This window comes from Salmo salar, chromosome ssa07 (genome assembly GCF_905237065.1).
Source record: "Salmo salar chromosome ssa07, Ssal_v3.1, whole genome shotgun sequence".
Classification (NCBI taxonomy): domain Eukaryota; kingdom Metazoa; phylum Chordata; class Actinopteri; order Salmoniformes; family Salmonidae; genus Salmo; species Salmo salar.
The window spans coordinates 22063036-22076634 of record NC_059448.1 but is presented as its reverse complement, the minus strand read 5'-3'; the positions used below and the strand labels follow the sequence as shown (position 1 = coordinate 22076634).

General features: G+C 42.9%; 1 pseudogene; it reads left to right on the top strand.

Annotated features, from left to right (window-relative positions):
• Positions 1-320: 320 nt before the first annotated feature.
• LOC106608704 (uncharacterized) lies at positions 321-4380 on the top strand (annotated as a pseudogene).
• Positions 4381-13599: the final 9219 nt, after the last annotated feature.

The following is a 13599-nucleotide window of genomic DNA, read 5'->3' as shown; positions in this document are numbered from 1 at the left end:
TAACATAATCTAACTTTATGCTTTCGCCGTAAAGCCTTTTTGAAATCGGACAACGTGGTTAGATTAAGGAGATGTTTATCTTTCAAAGGGTGTAAGATAGTTGTATGTTTGAGAAATGTGAATTATGACATTTATTTGTTTTCAAATTTGGCGCCCTTGATATGTCACCTGCTGTTGATAGGGTGTACCAGGGGTGCGCTTGCGTCCCACGTTCCCAGACACGTTAAAAAGAAGATGAGTATACATGTTCCTGTTGCGTCTTGGTCCTCCACACACGACAACCGTTACAGAACTACCCACCAAACCAGACCAAGCAACAGATGAGGGAGCAGCACCTGGAGTGGAGAAAGCAGCACGCTCGGGAGGAGATGGCATCCTGGTCGCTGGAGGTATTAGAAGCAAGGATTGACTGGATGTGGGAACAACTACTGGACCATTGTGACAACCTGCCTGGGAAGCAGGTAGAGGTGGAGAGGCAGCCCCAATAACTTTTTGGGGGAGGGCACACGGGTAGTTTAGGGGGGCCAGGATTAAGCCCCAAGCCAACTCCCCGTGCTTATAGGACGCAGCCTGTTACTGGTCAGGTCCCGTGCTATGGGGTAATGCGTACTGTGGCGAGGCCAAGTATTATCAGGCCGGTGTGCACAGGACCAGCGCCCCGCACTTGCCAGGGGGAAGTGGGCATCAAGCCAGTAAGGGTAGAACCAGTACTGCACTCGAGACCGCCAGTACGCCTTCACGGTCCAGTATTTCCTATTCCCGCTCCTCGTACTAGCCTTAGTGCGCGTGTCCCTAGTCTGATACCTCCAGTACCAGCCCCACGCACTAAGCTTCCAGTACGTCAGCCCAGTCCAGTACATCCTGTTCCCGCTCCTCGTACTAGCCTTAGTGCGCATGTCCCTAGTCTGATACCTCCAGTACCTGCCCCACGCACTAAGCTTCCAGTACGTCAGCCCAGTCCAGTACGTCCTGTTCCCGCTCCTCGTACTAGCCTTAGTGCGCGTGTCCCTAGTCTGATACCTCCAGTACCAGCCCCACGCACTAAGCTTCCAGTATGTCAGCCCAGTCCAGTACACCCTGTTCCTGCTCCTCGCACTAGCCCTATGGTGCGTGTCCCTAGTCTGGCACCTCCTAAGCCAGCCCCACGCATCAGGCCTTCAGTGCGCAGTACCAGTCCAGAGTATCCGGCAACAGTGTCCAGTCCAGAGTATCCGGCAATAGTGTCCAGTCCAGAGTATCCGGCAACAGTGTCCAGTCCAGAGTATCCGGCAACAGTGTCCAGTCCAGAGTATCCGGCAACAGTGTCCAGTCCAGAGTGTCCGGAACCAGGTGAGACGGCCCACTGTCCGGAACCAAGAGAGACGGCCCACTGTCCGGAACCAGGTGAGACGGCCCACTGTCCGGAACCAGGTGAGACGGCCCACTGTCCGGAACCAGGTGAGTCGTCCTACAGCCCGGAGCTCCCAGAGTCGTCCTACAGCCCGGAGCTCCCAGAGTCGTCCTACAGCCCGGAGCTCCCAGAGTCGTCCTACAGCCCGGAGCTCCCAGAGTCGTCCTACAGCCCGGAGCTCCCAGAGTAGCCCTACAGTCCAGGGTCTTTAGTGACTGTCCTCAGGCAGAGGTATACAGTGGTGGTGGTTTGGTCAGGCAGGGGATTAAGGCCTGAGCCTAAGCCACCTCCACTGTAGGAGGTTTTGGGAGGGGGGGTGTAGCACAGGAGCCGTCGGTGATGGCAGCCACCCTCCCTTCCCTCCCTTTAGTTAGGGGTTTATTTTGAGGTTTTTGTTGAGGTGCATCCGGGGTCTGCACCTTTGGGGGGGGGGGTACTGTCACGTCCTGACCAGTAATAGGGGTTATTTGTTATTGTAGTTTGGTCAGGACGTGGCAGAGGGTATTTGTTTTATGTGGTTCAGGTTGGTTGTGTGTATGTGTCCATGTAGAGGGGGTATTTGATTTATTAGTCCAGGGTTTTGGTTATTGTTCTATGTTAGTTTATTTCTATGTTCTGTCTAGTCATTTGTTTTTCTAATTGGTGTTGGGGCCTTCAGTTGGAGGCAGCTGTCTATTGTTGCCTCTGATTGAAGGTCCTATAATTAGGGGTGTGTTTGTAATGTGGTTTGTGGGTAGTTGTATTCTGTTTTGTGTTCTTCACCTGACGGAACTGTCGGTGTTGTTTTCATATTGTATACGTGTTTTGTTTCACCTTATTCAATATTTAAAAAAAAGAAGATGAGTATACATTTTCCTGTTGTGTCTTGGTCCTCCACACACGACAACCGTTACACCGATGCACTTGGGCCGATTCTGGGCAGTCGTTCATTTTGATTTCGGGCTGAGTCGACACCCGATTCCGGGCCGATTCAATCAGTTCCGGCCCCCTGGAAGAGGGCTGCTTCTGGGCCGATTCCTCATTGCTAGCTGGGAAATGTTTGGACGAGCAGGTGTCTACATACTTTTGGTCATGTAGTTTATATTGTGTGTTCATGGTGTTCACCTTGTAACTATTATGGACTTGTTACAGTACATGCTTCAACTATGATATGTGTATTCTTTATTACAGTTTTTTTCTGAATGCTTAAACACTGACAGTGATTCTTGAAGCAATATCCCTGAAACGATTAACACTTGTAGCCAATGCATTTACCAAGTGTGCCAAACTCAATGTACGTTCTCTGCTTTACACTCAGTTTGAAATTCTATAAAACACTTTTTGCAAAACTGTAAACACAACTGATAGCTTTACACCCAGTGTGCAATTTAATAACACACTTGTAGCAAAACTGTAAACATTGATCTCTACATTGCTACACTATTTCGCCAATTGCCTTTCCACATTGACACGTGAAAACACTTTTAGATAATGAGTTCACTTACAAATCAGAGCTTGACCACTATAAATAGGCCACATGTAAACATTTGGTTTGGACAACAATGGTGGCCAATGTTGGACAGAGAGTCAGAGGGGTGAGAACTAGAGGAGGAGGACGATGACGAGGAGGAGGAGAAGAAAGAGGTGAAGTAGGACGGGGGAGAAGGAGAGGATGGGGAAACTGCTGTGCCCTGCACTCAGAAAAAGCAAAAGTGTTTTTCATTTATACTATCAGTGCGTAGCTGGTGCTTCGTGTGCTTATTCAAATGATCGTTTGTGTGTACTGTACTGACGCAAAACAACATTTTTTTAAAGAGTTTGAAGAGTTTTGCATGAATTGTTTGCTTTTGCAAGAGATGTATAATGTTTTGCCGGTTTGGTGTAAGGTTTTGTGGTTAGTGTGTAGAGTTTTGCAAAAATAGCCTATAGTTTCAAAGACAATGCCTAAGCAATCAGAAAAAACTGTAATACTGGCCGTAATTGTAAATAAGAATTTGTTCTTAACTGACTTGCCTAGTTAAATAAAGGTTAAATAAAAAAGTACAAATAAAATGAATAACATTTTTTTAAAGCATTATCTCTTGCTGCTGTCACTCTGTCTGATGTTAGGAAGACCTTCATCTTTGGAAAAACAGTTAATTTAGAATGCTTCATTTCTGGAGTGCTTACCGCAGTCTACAGCTACTGGTACAAGCTCACGGTTGAACAAGCTCCAATGTTAATGCTAATTCTTTATGCTTCCTCCAACACAGTTACGTTCTATTGGGAGTTTAATAACCTCGGTTTGCTGCGGGGAGGAGCGGGAACGTTTTTGTGAGGACCATTTCAGATGCCATGGTGTCAGACGTGGGGATATATTACTGTGGTGAACGCGATTATGACACCACGACTTATGGGAATGGCATATCTCTGATTCATGAGGGTAAGTATTTCAGAAGTTCAATTACGTCGCCTTGTCAGAATCTTTGTTTATGATAATCTTATAATGAATATTTAATTTGACATTTTTATTCAGTAGAACCTTTCTGTTTTTATGTGCAATGAATGGTGCAGATACCAAGACCCAGAATGTTGTTCAGGAGGCTGTGTTTGAGACAATCCAGCTAGGAGACACTGTGACTATGAACTGTACAATACACACTGAAACCTGTGTAGGAGAACACAGTGTCTATTGGTTCAGACATAGCTCAGGAGAATCCCGTCCAGGAATCATTTATACCCATAGAGACAGGAGTGATCAGTGTGAGAAGAGCTCTGTGGCTGGGTCTCCTACACAGAGCTGTGTCTACAACCTTCCCAAGAGGAACCTCAGCCTCTCTGATGCTGGGACTTACTACTAGGCAGTGACCTCATGTGGGGAGATACTGTTTGGGAACGGGACCACTTTGGACTTTGAGGGTGGTGACTTTGCTGCCCAGATGAGAATCCTGGTCCTTATCTCCATCATAAGAACTGGAGTTCTCCTCTGCTGCATCATCATTTGCATCCTCCTCTACAACATCAATAAATAGGTCAAGCAAAGGACAAAGTCACTGGAGGGGAATATGTCTTCCTAGCATATGTTACCTAGCATATTGCTTGTAAGTTTTTTTGTATATGCTTTTGCCAAATCCCTGTGTATGCACGAAAAAAATAGCATTGTAAACTGAAGTCATTATGTATTGAGTTACATTTACATTTTAGTCATTTAGCAGATGCTCTTATCCAGAGCGACTTACAGTAGTGAATGCATACATTTCATATATTTTTATATATGATTTTTGGACTGGTCCCCTGTGGGAATTGAACCCACAACCCTGGCGTTGCAAACACCATGCTCTACCAACTGGAGCCACACAGGACTAGTTCATGGGTCAGAGGTGGGCTTTGTACACTTGTTGAATGCTTGAGAATGAAAATGGCCTTGTTTGTTTTCTTTACACACTAATCTTATTGAGCTGCAGGGGTCTGGTGTTTCAACCAGATGAACAGATGAAGAGAGGTGTGAGAAGCGAGTGTGTGGTTTTGATGCACTAAGTGGTGTGGTGAGAGCTGAATGCCAGACATCCTGTGGCCCAGGTTGCTCATTTTCAATAGGGAGAGAATGACGCACAGTGGAAAGTTACTGTTGGTGTCCCTCAGCCCCAACACGCGAAGTGCTTCACCATCCATAGCATCTGTTGGCAGGCACATAACTCTGGTGAAACATGCTATTCCTGGGACAAGACTAATCATTACTGAAAAAGAGAAAACAATAAGTAAATTGATAGTAAATATAAATGCATAGGTGCTAAGCATTCATTTATTTTATGGCACTTCAATAAGAGAGATACTCTCCTTCAGAGTGTAACATACAAAGGCCATTTCATCCCCCAGTGATAGTCTACGAGAAGCATGTAATTTTCACCTCAGCAGGTCTCACTCAACACTGAGCCGCTCCTTCCTGTAACAACAGGAAGTGATGTGTTTTTTACTGGCCACTCCTCTACACAAGGTCCCAATATGTTTGAAATGACACGGCCTCTCAGAATAGGTGGCTAAGGTCAGAGCATATTAACAACAGGAAATAGAACATTATATTTATTGTGTATATTAAAAATAAAAAAAATTACAGTGATTATTTTATTTGTGATAAAAACCTCTACTGACATTGGCCTTAGCTTTATCTATTTCCTATTTCCTACTAGATGGCCAAGCTGCAAAGTCAAAATGGTCTATGTCCTAAACATTTATGAAAACAAAACGGAGCCTTTTGGTCTTGATTTAAAGTTTTCAAATTTGATTTTCGAAGATAAATTGGAGAACTAGGCGGGTCTTTTGACTTTGCAACTTGGCCAGATAGTGACTACCCTATTTCCTGGTGGTGTAGATGATGATGAATATGGTCAGACAGCAGAGGAGAACTGCAATTCTTATGATGGAGAGAAAGCCCAGGATTCTGATCTGTGAAGAAAAGTCACCACCACCTTCTCCATGATGCTTACAAGTGACCTTCTGTTCGCCATACACAACAGAATTTGGACATACATTATGTTCCCCTTTTCTCTCACAGTAACTTTCCATACACAAAGTTCCTCCTCCCCATTAATTGACACATAACAAATACATTCATTATGTAGATAACAAATCAATAAGGTCTAATAGAACCCATAGTTCAATAGTTTTCTTTTACACAATTCATGAAAAGGAAAGAAGCTCACCCTCTAGACATCTCTGACATTTCATCGACCTTGTTGTGTCCTTTAGATCAAGATAGGCCAAACTGTGATGATTTGACCTAACTTTTTATTGCTTTAAATGTGTGAAAAAGTTTTCTACATTTTCAGATTTCACACAAAAGGTTTAGCATCTTTATGAAAAAGATAGACAAACTCACTTTCTTTAGATTACTCTGGTTTTTCCTCAACTCTGTTGTAGCCTGAAACATCAACATTTGCTAATGTAAAATAAGAATATTGGTAATACATGAGAGGAAAAAATAAGGTCTATTGTCTGCTGTTTTTTTTTCATCTTCTGACAAACATTTTCAAATGTATTCCTCATATATCAAAAGCAAGATAAATAGTTAAAAACCTTACCTTGAACCTTTCGAAATGTTGTGTTGAGAAATACCATTTATGTTTTTAGCCATACCACAGAAACACAGTCCGAAATCAGATAAATCCACATTTGTGATTTTGAGGAAGATCTTAGTATTGTCACTACTCATTCCCACATGGCAGCTTTGAAACCCATTGTAGTGCCATCTGAATTAGAGATGCGCATAGATGCAATAAACACAGGTTCTGATCCACTGACTTGTTTAAACCAGACTGTGTATGCTGGAACCGTTGTATCAGGGGGTACAGGTGAGTCGAGGTAATTTGTACATGTAGGTAGGGGTGAAGTGACTATGCGACTCCAACTTGCATACCGCACCAACAGATCCACAGATGATGCAATCTCTATTGCACTCCACACTGCCCTTTCACACCTGGACAAAAGGAACACCTATGTGAGAATGATATTCATTGACTACAGCTCAGTGTTCAACACCATAGTACCCTCAAAGCTCATCACTAAGCTAAGGAACCTGGGACTAAACAGCTCCCTCTGCAACTGGATCCTGGACTTCCTGACTGGCTGCCCCCAGGTGGTGAGAGTAGCTAACAACACATCTGCCACTGATCCTCAACACTGGAGCCCCTCAGGGGTGTGTGCTCAGTCCCCTCCTGTACTCTCTGTTCACCCATGACTGCATGGCCAGGCACGACTCCAACACCATCATTAATTTTTCTGACGACACAACATTGGTGGGCCTGATCACTGACAATGCATGGCAAGTGGTACCAGAGTGCCAAGTTTACGTCAAAAAGCCTTCTTAACCTCTCTAGGCTAGGCGGGACGAATTCGTCCCACCTACGTAACAGCCACTGCCAGCCTGTGGCGCGATTTTCAAAACCTTAAAAATCCTATTACTTCAATTTCTCAAACATATGACTATTTTACAGCCATTTAAAGACAAGACTCTCGTTAATCTAACCACACTGTCCGATTTCAAAAAGGCTTTACAACGAAAGCAAAACATTAGATTATGTCAGCAGAGTACCAAGCCAGAAATAATCAGACACCCATTTTTCAAGCCAGCATATAATGTCACCAAAACCCAGAAGACAGCTAAATGCAGCACTCACCTTTGATGATCTTCATCAGATGACAACCCTAGGACATTATGTTATACAATACATGCATGTTTTGTTCAATCAAGTTCATATTTATATCAAAAACCAGCTTTTTACATTAGCATGTGACGTTCAGAACTAGCATACCCCCGCAAACTTCCGGGGAATTCGCTAACATTTTACTAAATTACTCACGATAAACGTTCACAAAAAGCATAACAATTATTTTAAGAATTATAGATACAGACTTCCTCTATGCACTCGATATGTCCGATTTTAAAATAGCTTTTGGTGAAAGCACATTTTGCAATATTCTAAGTACATAGCCCAGGCATCACGGGCTCGCTATTTAGACACCCGGCAAGTTTAGCACTCACCATAATCATATTTACTATTATAAAAGTTTGATTACCTTTTGTTGTCTTCGTCAGAATGCACACCCAGGACTGCTACTTCAATAACAAATGTTGGTTTGGTCCAAAATAATCCATCGTTATATCCGAATAGCGGCGTTTTGTTCGATGCGTTCCAGACACTATCCGAAATAGTAAAGAAGTGTCGCGCATGGCGCAATTCGTGACAATAAAATTCTAAGTATTCCATTACCGTACTTTCGAAGCATGTCAACCGCTGTTTAAAATCAATTTTTACGACATTTTTCTCGTAGAAAAGCGATAATATTCCGACAGGGAATCTCCTTTTCGGCAAACAGAGGAAAAAATCCCAAAGGCGGGGCGGTCGGGGTCACGCGCATAAGCCCAGTGTCCCTTGATCGGCCACTTGAGAAAGGCGATAATGTGTTTCAGCCTGGGGCTGGAATGACGACATTCTGTTTTTTCCCGGGCTCTGAGCGCCTATGGACGACGTGGGAAGTGTCACGTTAGAGCAGAGATCCTTAGTAAATGATAGAGATGGAAAAGAAGTTCAAGAAATGGTCAGACAGGCCACTTCCTGTAAAGGAATCTCTCAGGTTTTGACCTGCCATTTGAGTTCTGTTATACTCACAGACACCATTCAAACAGTTTTAGAAAATTTAGGGTGGTTTCTATCCATATGTAATAAGTATATGCATATTCTAGTTACTGGGTAGGAGTGGTAACCAGATTAAATCGGGTATGTTTTTTATCCAGCCGTGTCAATACTGCCCCCTATCCTAAACAGGTTAACAGCTTCTACCCCCAAGCCATAAGATTCTTGAACAGTTAATGAAATGGCTACCCAGACTATTTGCATTGTCTCCACCCCACCACCCATTTCTACTCTGCTGATACTCTCTGTTTATTATCCATGCATAGCCACTTTACCTCTACCTACATGTACATATTACCTCAATTACCTCGACTAACCGGTGCCCCCGCACATTGACTCTGTACCGGAACCACCTGTATATAGCCTCGCTACTGTTATTTTATTGTTGCTAATTAATTATTTGTTATATATATTCTATTTTCTTTCTTTTTTTTTCTTTCTTAAAACTGCATTGTTGGTTAAGGGCTTGTAAGTAAGCATTTCACTGTAAGGTCTACACCTGTTGCATTTGGCGGATGTGACAAATACAATTTGATTTGATTTGAAAACTGCAAGAAAGGGGCATTAGCTGACACCTATAGAGGACCATTTTCAACGTTTGAGCCAATCTCTGATACAGCAACATACAGCAGTTGCAGAACAATCAAAGTCATGTTGTTCAAGTTGGACTTTGGAGGAAAAGGTATAGTAAATATTACAATTCTATTTGATTTAAGTTTGAAAGATGGTTCATTCATATACATATCATCATTGTAGGTAAAAAGTGTAAAAATTAGAAACGGATTAGAATGTTTTTCACCTCGTGAATATTCATGACTTTATTAATTATTCATAACTTTCACTGTTCCAAGCAGGACTGATGATACAGTAGGCTGTCCTCTTCCTTCTTTCTGTTGGTCTCAGAACAGCCAATCAGGCTTGACTAGTATACACATGATGGGGATCTGTCTACAGAGGAGTACAATGACGGAACTCTGTCAGTTATTTGAGGCAGGTTAAAGCCAGCTGTAATAGTGCAAACTTACTATTGAAACAGAGGATCATGCCTATGTATTTACGATGAAAATATATGTTGTCCAACACTACACTTTGTAACAATTTTCAGTATAGTACCCGAACATGCATGAACTAAATTGAGATTGAGGTCTTTGATGTATCAAAACATGTAACTTTTTCAGCATTGTCTTTTGCTCTTGTCCAGTCTGATGTTTGAAAGACCTTTATCCTTGGAGATACAGTTCATTTGGAATACTTCATCACTGGGGACCTTGGCAACCACTACAACTGGTTTAAATTGACAATGGGACAAGCTCCAGTGTGATCTAATCTCTGTATGCTCACTCCGATACTGCAACATTCTTTGGAAGGTTTGACAATAATTTTCACATTGCTACAAGGAAGAGTGGAACCAGTTTTGTGCTGACCAATTCAGATGCCAGGCCATCCGTCATGGGGATGTATTAATGTGCTGCATGTGATTATGATAGCATGATCTTCGGGAGTGGTGCTTTTCTGATGCACCAAAATCAATACAATGTTAATAAAAGTTTAGGCTTTTGTCCTCCAGTTTGCTTGTACCATGATATATAAGATAATATTATTGGATATAAGCATCACAGAGTCACCAAGATGAGCATACAGAAGAGGACTTCATAGGGATGTTAAAGCTTCTCTTTTAGCACTGTATCGGATATGTTTAGTAACAGGATTTTATGGTCCTGGAAAAGATGCAGATTCCAGGACACAGCATGTTGAACTGGACAATACACACTGAGACCTGTGTAGGAGAACTCAGTGTCTATTGGTTCAGACGTGGCCCAGGAGAATCCCATCCAGGAATTATTTACACCCATGGAGACAGGAGTGATCAGTGTGAGAAGATACCTGATGCTGGGTCTCCTACACAGAGCTGTGTCTACAACCTCCCCAAGAGGAACCTCAGCCTCTCTGATGCTGGGACTTACTACTGTGCTGTGGCCTCATGTGGGGATATACTCTTTAGATGTTGAAGGTAGCCTACATTTCTTCATCCATATGCTATTATTAGATAGATACTAACATTACAGTTAATGACTGGCTACACTGTATTGACAGTTTATTTGATTAATTCAGTTGGTGATCCACATAGCAAGCTGGATGTTGAAGATGGTGACTATGATCCTGAGATTAGGATCCTTGTCTTCCTCTCCATAATAAGAACTGGAGTTCTCCTCTGCTGTCTGACCATCTACTTCATCATCTACACCACCAGGAAACATATCAAGCTAAGGCCAATGTCAATAGAGTATTTAGTATGTTACTTGCTTTTTCCAAACCCTGTGCATCTGCCTATTGTATGTACAGTAAGCGTTAGTAGATATCACTGTGAAAATTGATACTGATTGAAGTTGTTATGTCTTGAGTGCATGGATCAATGATGACAGAGGTTTTCATGAAGGAAGAGTTAACAAAACTATTGAGATGACACTCAATCTGAATCTGCACTTTGTCCTCTTGCTTAGGGAATGGGAAATGCTTTTAGCTGGTTGTTTGTATTCTTGACAGACTTTGCACATGTTTTTCGTCCAGATGAACAGACGAGGAGAGGTGTGAAAAGAGCATGTGGTTTTGATGCACTGAGATGAGAGGTGTGGTGAGAACCTGAAGGCCAGTCTTCCTGTGTTGCAGGGTGCTCGTCTTCAGCAGAGAAAGAGAATTATGCAAGTTAGGCCTACCGTAGTGGAAAGTTACTGTTGGTCAGTGTCTATCTCTGTCTCACTTCACCTTATTGCCAACCACCCCTTTTTAGGAAGAGATTCAGTGATTAGATGCTTCACCAACCACAGTATCTGCTGGCAGATGGACTGTAAGTCTGATGAGACACTGAGAGTGAGAGACAGAGAGAGAGACATTTGAGTCTAATGTTTACTGTTAATTTTTGATTATTTATTTCACTTTTGTTTATTATCTATTTCACTTGCTTTGGCAATGTCAACATATGTTTTCCATGCCAATAAAGCCCTTGAATTGAATTGAGAGAGAGAGAGAGAGAGAGAGAGAGAGAGAGAGAGAAAGAGATGGCATACACACCATTTAATTCCCCAGTGTTAGTCTATGAGAAACCCAGTGATGTTCACATAAGCAGGTCTCACTCTACACTGAGCAGCTCTTTCCTGTCACTCACACCACAGGAGGTGATGCATACCCTCACTGGCCCCTCCTCTCCCTCAGAACCCAGTCATATTATACTGGGTTCGGAATATGCGGCTGTGATCAGTGCAAAGCCAAAGACAGGAAATAAGAAGGGATGAATAACATCATGCATAACGACAAACAACATTATGGCAGTTTTGTTTAAACTCTTTATTTGTATTAAGTGGCCAACAGGAAATAAGAAGGGATGAATAATATAATGGATAATGGATAACAACGTTATGGCAGTATTGATTAAACTCTTTATTTGTATTAAGTGGCCAATTCTTCACTGCTGGTTACTTTGCACCTCAGGGCCACCGTATTAAGAAATAACCAAATCAAATCAAATGTAATTTTTCACATGCGCCGAATACAAAAGGTGTAGACCTTACAGTTTATTTTTTTATTTTTTTATTTATCCGTTATTTTACCAGGTAAGTTGACTGAGAACACGTTCTCATTTACAGCAACAACCTGGGGAATAGTTACAGTGGAGAGGAGGGTGATGAAAGATCCAATTGTAAACTGGGGATTATTAGGTGACCGTGATGGTTTGAGGGCCAGATTAGGAATTTAGCCAGGACACTGGGGTTAACACCCCTACTCTTACGATAAGTGCCATGGGATCTTTAATGACCTCAGAGAGTCAGGACACCCGGGAAATTCTTACTTACAAGCCCTTAACCAACAATGTAGTTTTAAGAAAATAGAGTTAAGAAAATATTTACCAAATAAACTAAAGTAAAAAAAAAGTTCAACTATAAAATACAATAACGAGGCTAAATATACACAGGGTATCAGTACTGAGTCAATGTGCGGTGGTACACATTAGTCGAGGTAATTTGTACACGTAGGTAGGGGTAAAGTGACAATGCATAAATAATAAACAGCGAGTAGCAGTAGTGTAGAAACTATGTAAATACTCCGAGTGGCCATTTGACTAACTTTTCAGCAGTCTTATGGCTTTGGGGGTAGAAGCTGTGAAGGAGCCTTTTGGACCGCCTTTTGGACCTCCGCTTACCGTGCGGTAGCAGAGAGAACAGTCTACAACTAGGGTGGCTGGAGTCTTTGACCATTTTTTGGGCCTTCCTCTGACACCGTCTAGTATAGAGGTCCTGGTTGGCAGGGAGCTTAGCCCCAGTGATGTACTGGGTCGTAGGCACTACCCTCTGTAGCGCCTTACGGTCGGATACTGAGCAGTTGCCATACCAGGCTGTGATGCAACCGGTCAGGATGCTTTCGATGGTGCAGCTGTAGAACTTTTTGAGGATCTGGGGACCCATGTGAAATCTTTTCAGTCTCCTGAGGGGGAATAGGCTTTGTCGTGCCCTCTTCACGACTGTCTTGGTGTGTTTGGACCATGATAGTTTGTTGGTGATGTTGACACCAAGGAACTTGAAGCTCTCAACCTGCTCCACTACAGCCTCGTTGATGACAATGGGGACATGCTCGGTCCTCCTTTTGCTGTAGTCCACAGTCATCTCCTTTGTCTTGATCACTTTGAGGGAGATGTTGCTGTCCTGGCACCACACGACCAGGTCTCTGACCTCCTCCCAATTGGCTGTCTCATCATTGTCGGTGATCAGGCCTACCACTGTTGTGTCATTGGCAAATTTAATGATGGTGTTGGAGTCGTGCCTGGCCGTGCAGTCATGAGTAAACAGGGACTACAGGAGGGGGCTAAGCATGCACCCCTGATGGGCCCCTGTGTTAAGGATCAGCGTGGCAGATGTGTTGTTACCTACCCTTACCACCTGGGGTCAGCCATCAGGAAGTCCAGGATACAGTTTCAGAGGGAGGTGTTTAGTCCCAGAGTCCTTAGCTTGGTGATGAGCTTTGAGGGCACTATGGTGTTGAACGCTGAGCTGTAGTCAATGAAGAGTATTC